At 36.9% G+C, this 14,261-nt stretch overlaps 1 protein-coding gene across 1 annotated transcript in view; it reads left to right on the top strand.

Annotated features, from left to right (window-relative positions):
- Positions 1 to 9,747, top strand: part of zgc:153372 (uncharacterized protein LOC767695 homolog) — an 82,488-nt gene extending 72,741 nt beyond the window's left edge. Inside the window, exon 11 of the mRNA XM_056473269.1 lies at positions 9,463 to 9,747. The gene's annotated coding sequence lies outside the window, so the exon portion shown is untranslated. The remainder of the gene's footprint in view (positions 1 to 9,462) is intronic.
- The last annotated feature ends 4,514 nt before the right edge of the window (positions 9,748 to 14,261 follow it).

The raw sequence follows: 14,261 nt of genomic DNA, 5'->3' as shown, positions 1-14,261 counted from the left end.
CTAGTGGTGCAGTGGAGATTATATACTGACATTCAGAGTGCTGCGCTCCTCTGAGGATGCCTGCATAGGGCAGGAGTGTTAATGAAATGGGGAATGAACTTATCCACAGGATAGGTTGTTCTGCAAGTCATTATATCGTTACACGCACCCTCTCAGCCTTTCTCAGTGTTTGTGCTATAATGTTAGACGTGCTTAATGATGAATTAGTCATTAGGCATAGACGTATTCATAACATGCTATCAGCACTGGTGTAAATGATTGCCTAACAGTTCATTTCTCAAAGAATATGTCAGCGAATGACCCGGACCAACCGCAGAACAGTTCGTGCGAAAGGTTTATTGCACTCCTCAGTCAATTAAGGTTAGCATCCCCTGAGACGGAATGGGGGTCAGAAGACATTGAGTTCGTTAAGTCTTTCTTTGGATCTTCAGCTTCACTTTTCTGCCACCGGCCATTTGCCTTGTTCCTGAAGAGGAACGCTCGCCTCACTCATGCGCCGCAGCCTCCTGCCACTGCGGGACAGGGTGATGGATGTCTCCCACAAGCCAATGGCAGCGAACGTCGGGGCGGGAATAACCTGCGCCTTCCAGTCAGCCCCCCACCCCCCTCCTAAGACCAGTCTGCATCTGATTCAGCACCCGGCTCCTCTTCTTCACCTCCAAATCTGATGTTTTTTCCTCTCCTTCAGAGATGGATGGTGGCAGCGATGGCGAATCGTTTGTTCGGAAAGCCAAAGGTAAATTGTAAATGCCGATAATAATCTGCTCATTCCCAAGAGCATCACCTCGGTCCGTTCCCCCCTCGTCCACCTCAAGGGAGGACAGGGGCCAAAGGTATGGGGGGCGGGAGTAGATTGGGGGAGGAGCCGGCAGAGGTGAAGGGAATAACATCACTCTTGTTTTGGCTGGGGTGAGCGACTGATTTGCCACCACAGATGGGAGAGATTTCATTAAGCGCACTGAATAGTGGCAGCAGAGGTAAAAGTGGGGGGTGGGGTATGCCGTTCGGATGTTTTCCACATCTGTGTGTAGTTGCCAACTAGTCGCATGTCCAAAAACTGGGTGACAGCTTTGTCTTGAGGCGGTTTAGTGTGAGCCCGCAATTGCGTCTGAGTGTCCGATACAGGGTATTTTAAAGAGAACAGACCTCCGATGGGGATTTTTCTGTCTTTTATATTGTCTGATGCTTATAACCGCAGTGCAAGGTTACTTTGTCCTACCTGTATTGTGAACGATACACCTTGCGGCTCTGCTCGGTGTCTGCGGGTCTGTCATGACTAAGAGAAGACAACAAAGAGGAAGGACTGACTGGTTTTGAGATGGAGGTGGGGGGGGGGGGGGTGTTTCCTCTCCTTACACAAAGACTGCAGAGCAGAGGGCATTTGTCTATCGAAATGCAATCCAAAAAAGAGGAAACAAGTTTCACAAGTTGTCATTTGGCTCTTAGTCGTTCTACCACATCATCCTATTGCTTTGCTTTCCATCTCAATCGTCTCTTCGTATTTTACTTGCAACATTTCCAGGCTTGCGCAATTAGTAATGGTAGAGAAAATGTCCTTTCTAATGCTTTATCTCAGGACCGGTGATGCTGAAGGACACAAAGCAGACATGATGCAGCCAGACACAAACTTTTGGCAGTGTAGCAGATGCTGAGTTCAGCTGTGATGAAAGAAAAGCGATAGGCTCAGCTGGTTATGGCTGCTCTCCTCCTGTTCCCTGAGACCCTAACTCGTGAGGTCTTTTTCCAAAATCACGGGTCAGGAGCTTGGGAGACAGGTGGAGGGCTTCAGCAGCTCTGATCAAAAAAAAATAATTCAATGAGATTGTGTGACAGTCTGTTTGCCCACTTTGCACATTACAATTTTATTGTGTTATATATGGGCTTTTCACACTGTGATCAAACCTGGGTTAGCTTTGAAATCACAGGTTAATGCTATTTTTAACACTGGGTAAAACTTATCACGCATCAATTTTTAAAATCGAGTTACATTCAGTTTTAGTTCGAAAACAGTGTAACACTATGTAAAAATAAGTTAGAATAAACTGTTGGAATTTTTTATTTACTGCCAATAAAAAAGGCCTCACTGTTTAATTTATTGAATACACATGAACTTTACACTTGCTTTACTTTTTGTAAGTTTGTAACTTCCTTTCCCAATAGTTCACAGGAATTTAAATATATTGTCTTTATCTGTCTGAAGATGTTCGGCGGCCTAAATTTAATTTTATTAAATATATCTGTTTAATAAATCTGTTTTGTTCAAATGCACCAAAATATATGACCCATATTCACTGAGAAATTGATAAAAATATTCATTTTCAAAATGGGGTGTACTCAATTATGCTGAGCACTGTATCATTTAAAAAGAGATTATTCAAATTTCTCAGATTCTCTGAATTTACTGAGTATGGATTTTAGTAAAATTTTTTTATGTTTTTATTTTATAAAGCTCTCATGTAATGCCTTGCAAACAAAACACTGTCCACTTAGAGCATTTCCCCAGAAAATAAAAATAATAAATAACTAAAATATTAAAATATCAAATTTTTTTTTATAAATAATTTTAGTGGCACGGTGGCTCAGTGGTTAGAACTGTTGCCTCAAAGCAAGACAGTTGCTGGTTCTAGTCCCGGCTGGGCCAAATGGCATTTTTGCATGTTTGCATGACGAGTTTGCATGTTCTCCCTATGTTCTCCTCCGGTTTCCCCACAGTCCAAAGACATGCGCTATAGGTGAATTGGGTAAACAAAATTGGCTGTAATGTGTGAATGCAAGTGTGTATGGATGTTTCCTAGTACTGGGTTGCATCTGGAAGGGCATCCACTGCGTAAAACAAATGCTGGAATAGTTGGTGGTTCATTCCGCTGTGGCAACCCCTGATAAATAAGGGACTAAGCCGAAAGAAAAAGAATGAATAAATGAATGAATAAATAATTTTAAATAAACAATGATAAATGCTTTGATTTGGTATGAAAATCAGGGTTATTCCAACAAATATTAATTTCTTAACTCTTCTTAAGTACGTGTTCTGAAAAACAAGTTACCTTTTGGTTATTTTATACAACAACAACAACAACAAAAAAGCTCTAAATGAAACCCAGTCAAGTTACTAAGTGTAAGGCTAACCTGGGATAAAATTAACCCAGTCCCAGTGTTGGATTAACATGTGAAAAGCCCACGGGCCTTTTCAAGATCTGTATTTAATCTCTGAACTTGATTAGACATAACTTAATTTCACAAGCTTCAATCAGCTGGTTTGCAAATTCGGAAATGGCCGCTTCCACACTTGGCACCTTAGGTGTCTGGTTATAAAAAAAAGTTCTCACATACTGTATTTATTGCAGTACTACAGTAAAAGTCTAATTAAATGCAGCCAAATGTACATGTCCAGTATGTGTAGTTTCGGTAAACCGAGATGTATCTTGTGGCTCTTTCACAAGCACAACTAATGCATTAAAAGGCATATCAAAAGGAGAATTTACTGGGAATTTAATATGTAGGTAATGCATTTGGTTTGCTTCCTGCTGGGCATATGGTTACTATTACAGTATATTGGCGCAGACAGAGATTGTCGAAAGTGTAGGGAGGGCAAATGCTGTTTTCAATAATTTTTGCGAAGAAGTTCTCTGGCAGATTAATTAAAAGCAGATTGGCTCCTTTATTATGGAATTATCATGGAGGCAAGATGTACAATGGAAATAAAAGGTGGAAAAGGTCAGTATATTCCATTACCGTCTGTGAACAATGAAGGACTAATAAGAAATCTATTTTTTTTTTATCTGAGAAGCGGGTGGGATTTATTACCATCACTCAAATATTTTCTCATCGTTATGAGTTTCCAATCGGACTCCAGGATAATTGCTTTGCTTCGAGATGTCATTTCTGGGTTTATGACAGCTGTAAGCGAGTCTTCAAACCATTTATGGATTAATAGCATAATTCTGCAGGCATTTCTAATGCCATTCGGTATGCTTGCCTGCTTCATATTAAATTCATATTAATAATTCTCTATCCCACTACCTGGTTTTCCATTTGCATCAGCCTACATGGAGGTGTAATTATAAAGCCACTGACTTAGTAAGATTTTTCTATTAATGAAAGAGAAAAAGAAACACACTTCTAGATATATTGTAAGTAATATTTTTCATCACCTCACTCACACTCTGACTCGCGCCCCAATTTTGTCATTATTTCAAATCCCTAACTCTCTAGAACGAGAAAAGAGGAGCATCGAAAAATGCAACCTCGACAAAATTGATTGTCCTCTGACGCTAACCATCCAATTAGGCGCTGTATGGCTTTTATATATTTATAAAACTTCACTCCAAGCCGTGGCAGTTTTCCAGCTAATAGGTGGTTGCTCCACTAAGCCCCCAGCAACAGTAGCTAGATAGTCGTCCACCATGAATACAAAACAGTCAGGCATGGCACAGTAAGCCCGAAGCCACTGGACTAGCGGATGCACATGCCCACTAAAAAACAGCTACAACATGTCTGTCTCTAATCTGGCCAAATAACAGATCAAAAAGAGAAGTTGCGTACCTTTTAAGTGGAAACACCTTAGCTGATGATTTACAGCTTGCTAGATATTATAAAAACAAGTGCTCTTTTTCTATGTACCGTGCAAACTACAAACCAACATGTACAGTTGAAAAAATTGACAGTAAAAGTTGATCCTCTCTAAAGATGATAACAATTTGAGTTCTACGATATTGGAAAAAAAGCTGATACAGTGATATTTGTTTTTTCTGTAACATATATTGCAAAAAACTAGTTTAAGTTGATAGCATTAGATCCAAAACCCTTTTCTCTCCAAATCTATAACTCTGTGATAACCAGATAAACTAAATGGCTCTATTTGGAAATACTTTATTATTTTATAATGATTGGGAAGATTATGTGAATCATTATGAAATATAATAAACTAATTACAAGTATCAATATACACTCAACGGCCACTTTATTGGGTACACTTTACTAGTATCAGGTTGGACCACATTTTGCCTTCAGAACTGCCTAAATCCTTCGTGTCATAGATTCAGGAAATATTAGGTACAGGAAATATTGCTTAGATGTCTTTCCAGGCAACATTTTTCCAATCGTCTATTGTCCAATTTTGGCAAGTCTGTTCGAATTGTAGCCTCAGTTTCCTGTTCTTAGCTGATAGGAGTGGCACTGTGTGTGGTCTTCTGCTGCTGTAGCCCATACACCTCAAGGTTGGACGTGTTGTGCATTCAGAAATACTCTTCTGCATACCTCGGTTGTAACGAGTGGTTATTTGAGGTACTGTTGCCTTTCTGCAGTTCGACACGTGTACCTAATAAAGTGGCCGGTGAGTGTATACAACAGAACAAAAAATACTTTCAGTCTATTATGGTTAAACTTTGCGATTAATCCACAAGTCACGTGGTCAACTCTGATCCCCACTTGACATGATTCAATTTACTGGCATGGACCACGCCACACTTTGAGCTAGACTTTATTGTAGGGATGAAAGGGATGGTAAGAGAACAGGTGGGATGAAGGGGAAGGAAAGTAAGAGGATAAATAGTGAACAGGTAAGTTGGTTGATCAGGCATCCAACGATGATGCCCAGAGACTCAGAGTGGGGTTACCATCCCTGTAATATTTTAGTAGAGTGGTTGGACCCCCGATTCAACCTAGGAGGGAAGAGAGGGTGGGTTCGAGAGAACAAGAAGAACAGTGCTAGAGGGCTAGTCTGCCTTAAGTAAGTTTTAGGGAGTAGGTGATTGGTTAAGGAGACAAAGTGAGGCGTGGTTCCGTGGCCAAAACTTTGTTAACAAGTTATCTCCATGTAAAATGATTCATGTTTAAAGTCTCAAACAATATCTACAAACTGAATAACCATTGTTAATTGAGAACGTTTACAGTGATTTACCACCCAAAATAGTAACTATATGAGTCATGAATAGAGTGTAATTTCCATAGTGCATAGCTGGCATGATCTTCAGCCAATTGAAGTGATGGACTAAATATGTACTGTACACCCACTAAGGTCAAGGAAGGCCTCGTAGCGACAGATATTGCTTGAGGGCGAAGCTATTGTCTCCATTTGCTAAATGAGAGTCAAATAAGGACACGGCAACTGCTTGCTCTTTTCCATCCAACTTTTCCCTTTTTCTCCATCACACTCACGCATATTTGCAAGCACACACGTGGGGGGGTAATCAGAGTTGGCTGATGTCTGGCTTTTTCAGACACTGCGGCAGGCGTCCAGACAGTCACCTGAAAAAATAAAAAAACGCACTCCATTTTTGAGAGCGCTGCCTTCCGCCATTGCTTTCAGTACTCTGCATATAGATTACAACATTTTCATTTCATTTTCTCATTGCAATTTCTCGAAATGAGAGGCAAATCAATATTTTATGATCTTTTTTGCCTCATTTTAACCATGCGCTCTCAGACAGCCATTAGCGCCTGTGTGTTACTCACTTTTAGTGTCGTCATTCGGATAGAGTCTGTAAATGATGCAAATGATATTCCGGCTCCAGGTCTGCTATTGTCCCCCTTCAGCCTTCTCCTTGGCGCCCTCTACTGCATTGCTTCGTAGGGGTTGCCATGGCGACCCAATCCCTGCGCACCCATATTTTAGTACAGCAAGCGACAACGAGGTGCACCGTGGAGTTATTTGTATCGTCACCAACCAAGGTGACTTTCTCTCAGCAGTCTGTTCCCTCGAAGGTCTGCAACCCTCATGCCAGGCCAGCTTGAGATACTTAGCAGACAGGATATGTACAACCAATATGTGATTTGAATGCATGATATGCTGTTATTAAGTTTGTCTGCACTTTCTCAGCCACCAGAATACATTTTGCTATTATTTTATAGTACAGTGAAACATATTGAGGGTTGTAATCACAAGACATACTATTTAGAGGACTTCACAGGACATTAGCTCAAAGCTGTATTTGCTGTTTTAGCTGAAGCATGATGTTATGTAGGTGTAAAATATGCTTAATATCGTTTAGTCTAGGTTTTAATCACAAGACATACTAAATAAAGGTTCTGACATGAGCTCAAAGTTGTAGTTGCTGTTTTAGTTGAAGGATTATGTGATAGTGTAAAATATGCTTTATATATCAACCAGACTGGTCAATCTACAGACATTTAAGAATTTACCAGCATCATTCTGTGCCTGATTAACCAAAGTAGTCATTTTAAAATTAATAATTAGCTTTTTTGCACAGGCACGATGCTTATTGACACTACTGTTTGTGAATTGAATGCTTGATATCATTTTATTTAGCTTGTCTAGACTTTCTCAGCCACCGGGACATGTTGCTGTTATTTTTTGTTCAATCGTACATATTTAAGATTTTAATCAAATGGAGCCATAGAGGATTTTACAAGACATTAGCAAAAGGCTGTATTTGCTGTTCGATGTCAGTGTAAAATATGATTTATATATCATCCAGTATAGTTAATCTACAGGCTTTAAATCACAAGGCAAACTAAATAAGAGGATTTTACAGGACATTAGCTCAAAGTTATATTTACTGTTTTAGTTGAAGGATTATGTCATATCAGTGTAAAATATGCTTTATATATTGACCAGACTAGTCAATCTACAGACATTCTACAGAATTTACCAGCATTATTCTGTGCCTGATTAATAGAAGTGATCATTTTAAAGTTAATACTGAGGATTGTCTAGACTTTCTTAGCCACCAAGACACCTTTTGCTGTTATGTTTTTTACAGTATTTTTGTTCAGCTGTACAAATTTAGGATTTTAATCAAATAGAGCCTGCAGAGGATTTTAAAAAATATTAACACAAGGCTGATTTTGCTGTTTTGGGTGAAGCATGATGTCATATCTGTATAAAATATGCTTTATATATATATATATATATATATATATATATATATATATATATATATATATATATATATATATATATGGCTGCATAATTAATCAAACAAAGAACGCGATCTCGATTTCACCCTACTCACGATCTTAATTCAGCTTTTCTACAATTTATCCAATTAAATTTTCAAAGTCAGAAGAGAAGCGTAAAGGCAGTCTTCACATTGTTTTATATACATTGCTCAGCAACATGGACACCTCCAAATGGTGTAAAAGTGTCACATACTGTATTTATAAGGTATAATTCATTTAAAAATTAAATTTCTGTCTTAACGTAAAGACGCATTTGTGGCCGTGAAATCACACGTGAGCTGACGCACTGTTTGCTTAATACCGAGAGGACGTGCGCGTGCCCGCTTTCTACTTTAGTGAACAGAACCTGCATAGGCTGTGAATAACGGGTAATAAAGTTGTAAATAATGTTCAGTTTGTTGTAAAGAGCAATCGTTTGGGAGCTGCGTTGGAAGTTTACAACCACTTAATGTAAAAAAACTGAGTAAATCCAAGGAATGGATGGAATGATGGAATCTGATAATGACACATGTCTGATTTTACCAGTGAAAAAATGGTCTTATAATGTTGTCAATGACAAATGACAAGCATATGTCTCAAACATAATAATTCAACTTTAGAATTATGAATAGTTGTATTCTGATGCCAACACTTTACTGTGAATTAACAACCAGGACGTATTTAAAGTCTATTCAAGTCCACTATTTCAAGTCTATACAAAATTTAGCATTTTAACCTATAGAAGACCTACACATAGGCCAAATATTATTATTGTTTTTACCTTATGTTTGAGAAATAACAATAATAATAGCCTACTCATATTAACCTTTATTTTACATCTAGAAAATCGTGAAAAAAAATTGTGATCTTGATTTTAAGCAAAAAATATTGTGATTCTCATTTTAGTCAGAATCTTGCAGCCCTATTTATATATCACCCAGTCTAGTTAATCTACAGAATTTTAATCATCGTTATAGGACATTAGCTCAAAGCTGTATTTGCTGATTTAGGTGAAGCATGATGTCATATCAGTGAAAAATATGCGTAATATATCCCCAGTCTGGTTAATATACAGACATTTGGCCATTTTTTTAGAATTTACCAGTATTATCATGTGCCTGAATCATTATGCAATTTTGTATTTTAAAACTAATTGCCAATGCAATATGCATGGACACTATGTGATTTGAAGGTATGATATCCTATTATTAAGTTTGTCTGCACCTTCTCAGCTACCAGGGCACATTTTGCTGACATGTTTTATTTTACAATGCAGGAAAACCTCACTATCAAGCTTTAACTTCACAGTAATTGTAGGGGTAATTTCATGGAATGTTTAGCATCATTTTTTTTAAACTGCACATACTGTGCCTCATATGGAAATGTAACCGTTATTTATGGCCGATATGTTGGTTTACCACAGATGATCCCGAGTGCCAAACTCTAAAACCTTCCCATAAGATGGTAAATGTGTGGTTTCGGCTCAAATTAAAATATGTCTGTTTTTGAAATGATGTATATGTGTGATTGTTCCTGAAACTGTGCTGTGTGTTTCATTCGCAGGCACCCTGGCGGTGTTTAAGTAAAGCTCCTCAGATTTAGCACATCTCCACACAGATGAGCTGAGAGGTCAATGAGTTCCTGGGCTGCTAGAGAGACTGCCAAGTACATCCAGACACACTCTATTAAATGCATTATAAAATTGCTGAAACTCTCCCTGTCTCTTTCTCTCCCTCTTCTTCTCTCGCTTTCACTGTTGCATAAAGCTGAATACAAAAGAATTACACTTTGTTTCAAGATTCTTTCAGTTTTTTGACCTTAACCAGTCTTTGTTCAATAAAAGAATAAAACGTGATTAACTTTGTTCTCCTGCTCATTTTTTTCAAAGAGATTTACTGTGACTTTTTTTACACAAATCCAAGTTGTACTTGCTGTTTTAGGAGGATAATTTTGATTTATTTCAGTACAAATAGTGAGCCTGCCATCTAAAAAAATAAGCAGAAAATTCTTTCTTGAGATACTGAGATACTTTATTAACCCTTCTAACAAGTGTTGTTTTCGAATTACCCCATCACCTAGACATAATTTTAAATCAAATGATTCTCCATTTTGTTTAATGCAAAGTTGAAGAAGGTGATTTTATGCGTTGTATTTGGAATTGTATATATATTAAAGGCTATTGGGTACAGATTTGTAGGAGATTAAGTCTTATAATTAATACAAGATGTGACTTCGACTTTTAACATTTTTGTTAGGTGTTGCTGATAATAATTTATAGGCTACAACAAACAGGAAGTTGTTTAACTTTATGCAGCCTGTAAGAGTATATTTCTTAAATGGATATCTGATAAACCACTGACTATCAGAATGACATAAAGTAATATTTGATCTTACAGTGCTCAGCATAATTGAGTACACCCCATTTTGAAAATGAATATTTCTATCCATTTCTCATTGAATACAGTCAATGTATTTTGGTTCATTTAAACAAAACTGATTTATTAAACAGATATATTTATTAAAACAATACTTTAATCACCAAACATATTTATAAATTGAAAGATAATTCAATTAAATTCAAGTAAAATATTTGCAAAAAACTACAACCTACAAAATTTCAACTAAATTTTTCAAAAAATTTTTTCATTCTAGATTTTTCCCTTTTTTTTGTAAATTTGTATTTAATATTTTTCTCTAACATACATTTGGGTGTACTAGTTTTTGTACCATTATTGTAAGTTACTTTGTTAGATAAGCTACAGATTTGTCTTTAGTACTGACTAATGTTATGTATATGCACAAATATAATACTGTATAGCTCTCTATTAAAAATATGAATTTCAAAGATAGATTTGTGAGGGGTGTACTTATATATGCTGAGCACTGTGTCATTGGAATATATATTAATATTGGAATATATTATATGTCATTGAAACAATATATTATCCACTGGTCAAGGGGAAAAATGATTTAAGTTTTTTTTATCAGATATAAAATTCTTTTCTTATGTAGATCCCAGGATTTCAGGTACCTTTTTGCAAAACCTAGATCACCATAAACCTTGGTTAATTTAAGTATTCTTTTATTATTATTACTTTGTTTATTTTTGTTTGTCTTCAGTATGTGCTGTGTTGATGCTGTGATATAGAGAAATGTGCTTGTTGTAGTCTGTTTTTTTTTTTTTGTTCTTTTTGTTAAAATAAAGCAAGAAAATTTTAATTTTTAATAACATATGATTTATTATGAGTTTTAAATAATATTACATTAAAATACAAATTTAATATTTATAAAATTGAATTTTCTGCCTATTTTGTGATGTGTCAGGCTTTACATGGTTAACAGAAATGGTAATTTTACAATAATGCAAATTTGTTTTGTTTAAAAGTTTGAAATAAATTAAAATAAATTTCATTTAGTATTATTTTGCATGTTTTTTACATGTTAATTTCATATATATATAATAATATAATTTAAATATTTATAATAAATATTTATAATATAATTTAAAGGGAACCAATGACAACTTTTGTAAGCTGTTTGGACAGAATCGTCTGTATGTATACTGTGTCCACTGTCATATTGGAGTGATCTTTTTTTAATTTTCCGATGTTAAAATAGGATCCAAATCCCAGAGATTTTGAGGCCCACCGCAACGTGACGTAGGAGTGCATTTTTCCCCACCCACGGAATTGGTTCAATAATAACATGTATACACATGTTCACAGAATATTTTTGAGCAGATAAACTGGGATTAGAATACTTGTTCCAATTCTCTGTGAGTTTTATAAGCTTAAATTGATTTTAAAACAGAACATGTTTGTAATAAAGATAATAAAATAGCTATGTAATTCTTGACTGATATAATCTCCACAGCCGCATTGTGTCAGTAAACACGCATAGATGTGTGTTTGTGTGTACTGCAAATGGCATTTGTGTGAGACTCATCATTTCAGTAGGGCTTGAATAAACTCCACCGCTAATACCTGAAATAAACTTTTAATGATGACTAATGAGCTGTATTTCAGCTTCATCCGAGTCTGTCTCTGTCACTGTGCTGCTTATCTAACGTAACGCATGATGAGAAGCAGACATGCACGTGGGAACGGTGGCCGGGGAGAAGCAGTTCATTTGGATTTAAAGCCACAGGCTACAAAAACAGCTACAATGTTTTCAGACACCAAAATGGGCAGATTCTGGAGGCTATAATAAATTATCTGCTGGGTATTTTGAGTTGAAACTTTACAGACACATTCTGGAGCCATCTTGTAAAAAGGGTAAAATATGTGCCCTTTAAGTTATTAATAGATATAATTTGCATCTTATAAAACAACATAGATAGATAGATCTACGGACGGACGGACGGATGGACGGACAGATAGATAGATAGTTGATTACTTTCATTTAAATTCAATAATACACTGAGAAAAATGGTTCATTGGCTTTACAAGGTATTTTTAAGGTTTTTAAGGTGTTTACATGTTTTTAAGGTAAATGGTTACAAACAATTTTTAATTTAAACAAACAAATGAAGTTAAACATTACTAAATTTAATTTGTTTGTTTAAATTCAGCCCATACTGTATAAATTGCTTGTAACCACTTACCTTAAAAAAAGTATATTGTACACTGACCTGTTCTTTGAACGCTAAAATCTACAAGCAAATGTATAAATAAATAAATAAAAATCTTATGAACACTGAAAAACAAATCACCCTGTCAGCTTTACCTGCTTGGAATCACAGATGTAAAGACGAGCAAGGACTCCAGATAAACCCATTCATTCATCTGTCCTCCAGCAGTGAGCTGAGGCAGCAAATGAGAGCTGCATCCTAATGGGATGAACTGGGCCACTGCTGTAGGGGTGAAACAGAGCGCCGTGAGCATCCAGACAGAAAGCCAGACACAGACAAAAGCCCCTTGCTTTCTCCAAGTTACCTGCCACAAACACTACCTGCTACACAACCTGACCTTCTCTGCACAAACCCGCCTCTATTGTTCCCCTGTCAAGGGCACCGAAAAGAATAGCTCCATTTTTCCCTGTTAGAGCTTTTTCCACAAGCCACACTTTGAGCATTAGTGCTTTATTGAGACATCGGCTGAAAATGAATGAGGCAGATTAAAACGAAGAATCGCTTCTTTTGCTCCAGATTTGGCTTAGTAACTGCCACAGGTCTCCAGCGTGCTTTATCATATTATCTTGAGTCTCAAATGTCAATTCATTAGTCGGTTTTATTCGTCTGCTTCAGCTGCATGCGTCAGATTTGCGTCAGGCACAAACCAGACAACTGTGAGATTTAAGCATATGCGGAAGGACATGAGACGGCCAAGTCAAACATTCTTTGAAGTCCAGCATTTGCTGAGATATTAAGCAATCTAAAACACAAGTATAGCTCTGTGTGCTCTGCTCAGCAGCATATAGCAAAGAGAAGTCACACATTTACTCTTTAGCAATGTATGGGACTGAAGAGATACATTATCTGTGTTTCCATTGAAAGTAGTCATAGTGACTTACAGTATACAAAAAATTGAGAAATTGCATAGGTGTGTGATGTTTATTGTCAATGATAATATTTCAATTGTTGATTTAACAATGGGTGAGCTTACGTTATTGAGTACGTCACTCACTTTGCCAAAAACAAGTTAAACACCTTAATAACTTTTTTTGAACTAATCAAATCCAGTGTGTATAGTTTACATTTGTAAAGATAGTGGCTGGATCGGAAATTGCCCCCTAGACCCTTTAAGGAACAGTCCACTGTTTAATGGAAATGGGCTCATTTTACACATCACCTACACTTAAACACTTGAGTGTTACCATTTTTCTAATCCATTCAGCTGATCTCTAGGTCTGGCGGGAGCACTTTTAGCTTAGCTTAGCTTAGCTTAGCATAAATCATTGAATCAGATTAGACCATTAGTGTTTCCTGTAATAACACTGTCACAAGTCATGAGAGTAAATTAACTTGTGCAAACTCTGGTGCTGGAAAACACCCGCTGGTGGGTTCGTTCAGCTCCGCACACAACACTGTAAAGTGCTATACATATCAAACTTGCGGGCCACACTAACATTAAACTTTCAAATTAAGGCAGGGCCACAAACTATCGTCTCGCGGGGCGCAATTGGCCCATGGGCTGCGAGTTTGAGACCCCTGCTTTAAATAGTGCACTATGTGAGGGAGCAGTCTTTTGCAGTGGTGCTCAAAGACCTTAATGGGCATTCTGAAGTGCACTCAATCAATCCCATAAAATGCACCTCAATAACAAGTGTACAATCGATCTACACTCAATGAGAGAAAACCCATAACGCACTGTGAGAGTTCATGCACCTAAAGAATTTCTACGTCTGACCACAAGATGGCATCC

This window comes from Danio aesculapii, chromosome 15, assembly GCF_903798145.1.
Source record: "Danio aesculapii chromosome 15, fDanAes4.1, whole genome shotgun sequence".
Classification (NCBI taxonomy): domain Eukaryota; kingdom Metazoa; phylum Chordata; class Actinopteri; order Cypriniformes; family Danionidae; genus Danio; species Danio aesculapii.
The sequence above is the reverse complement of the archived record's forward strand: the minus strand, read 5'-3'. Positions and strand labels throughout refer to the sequence as shown.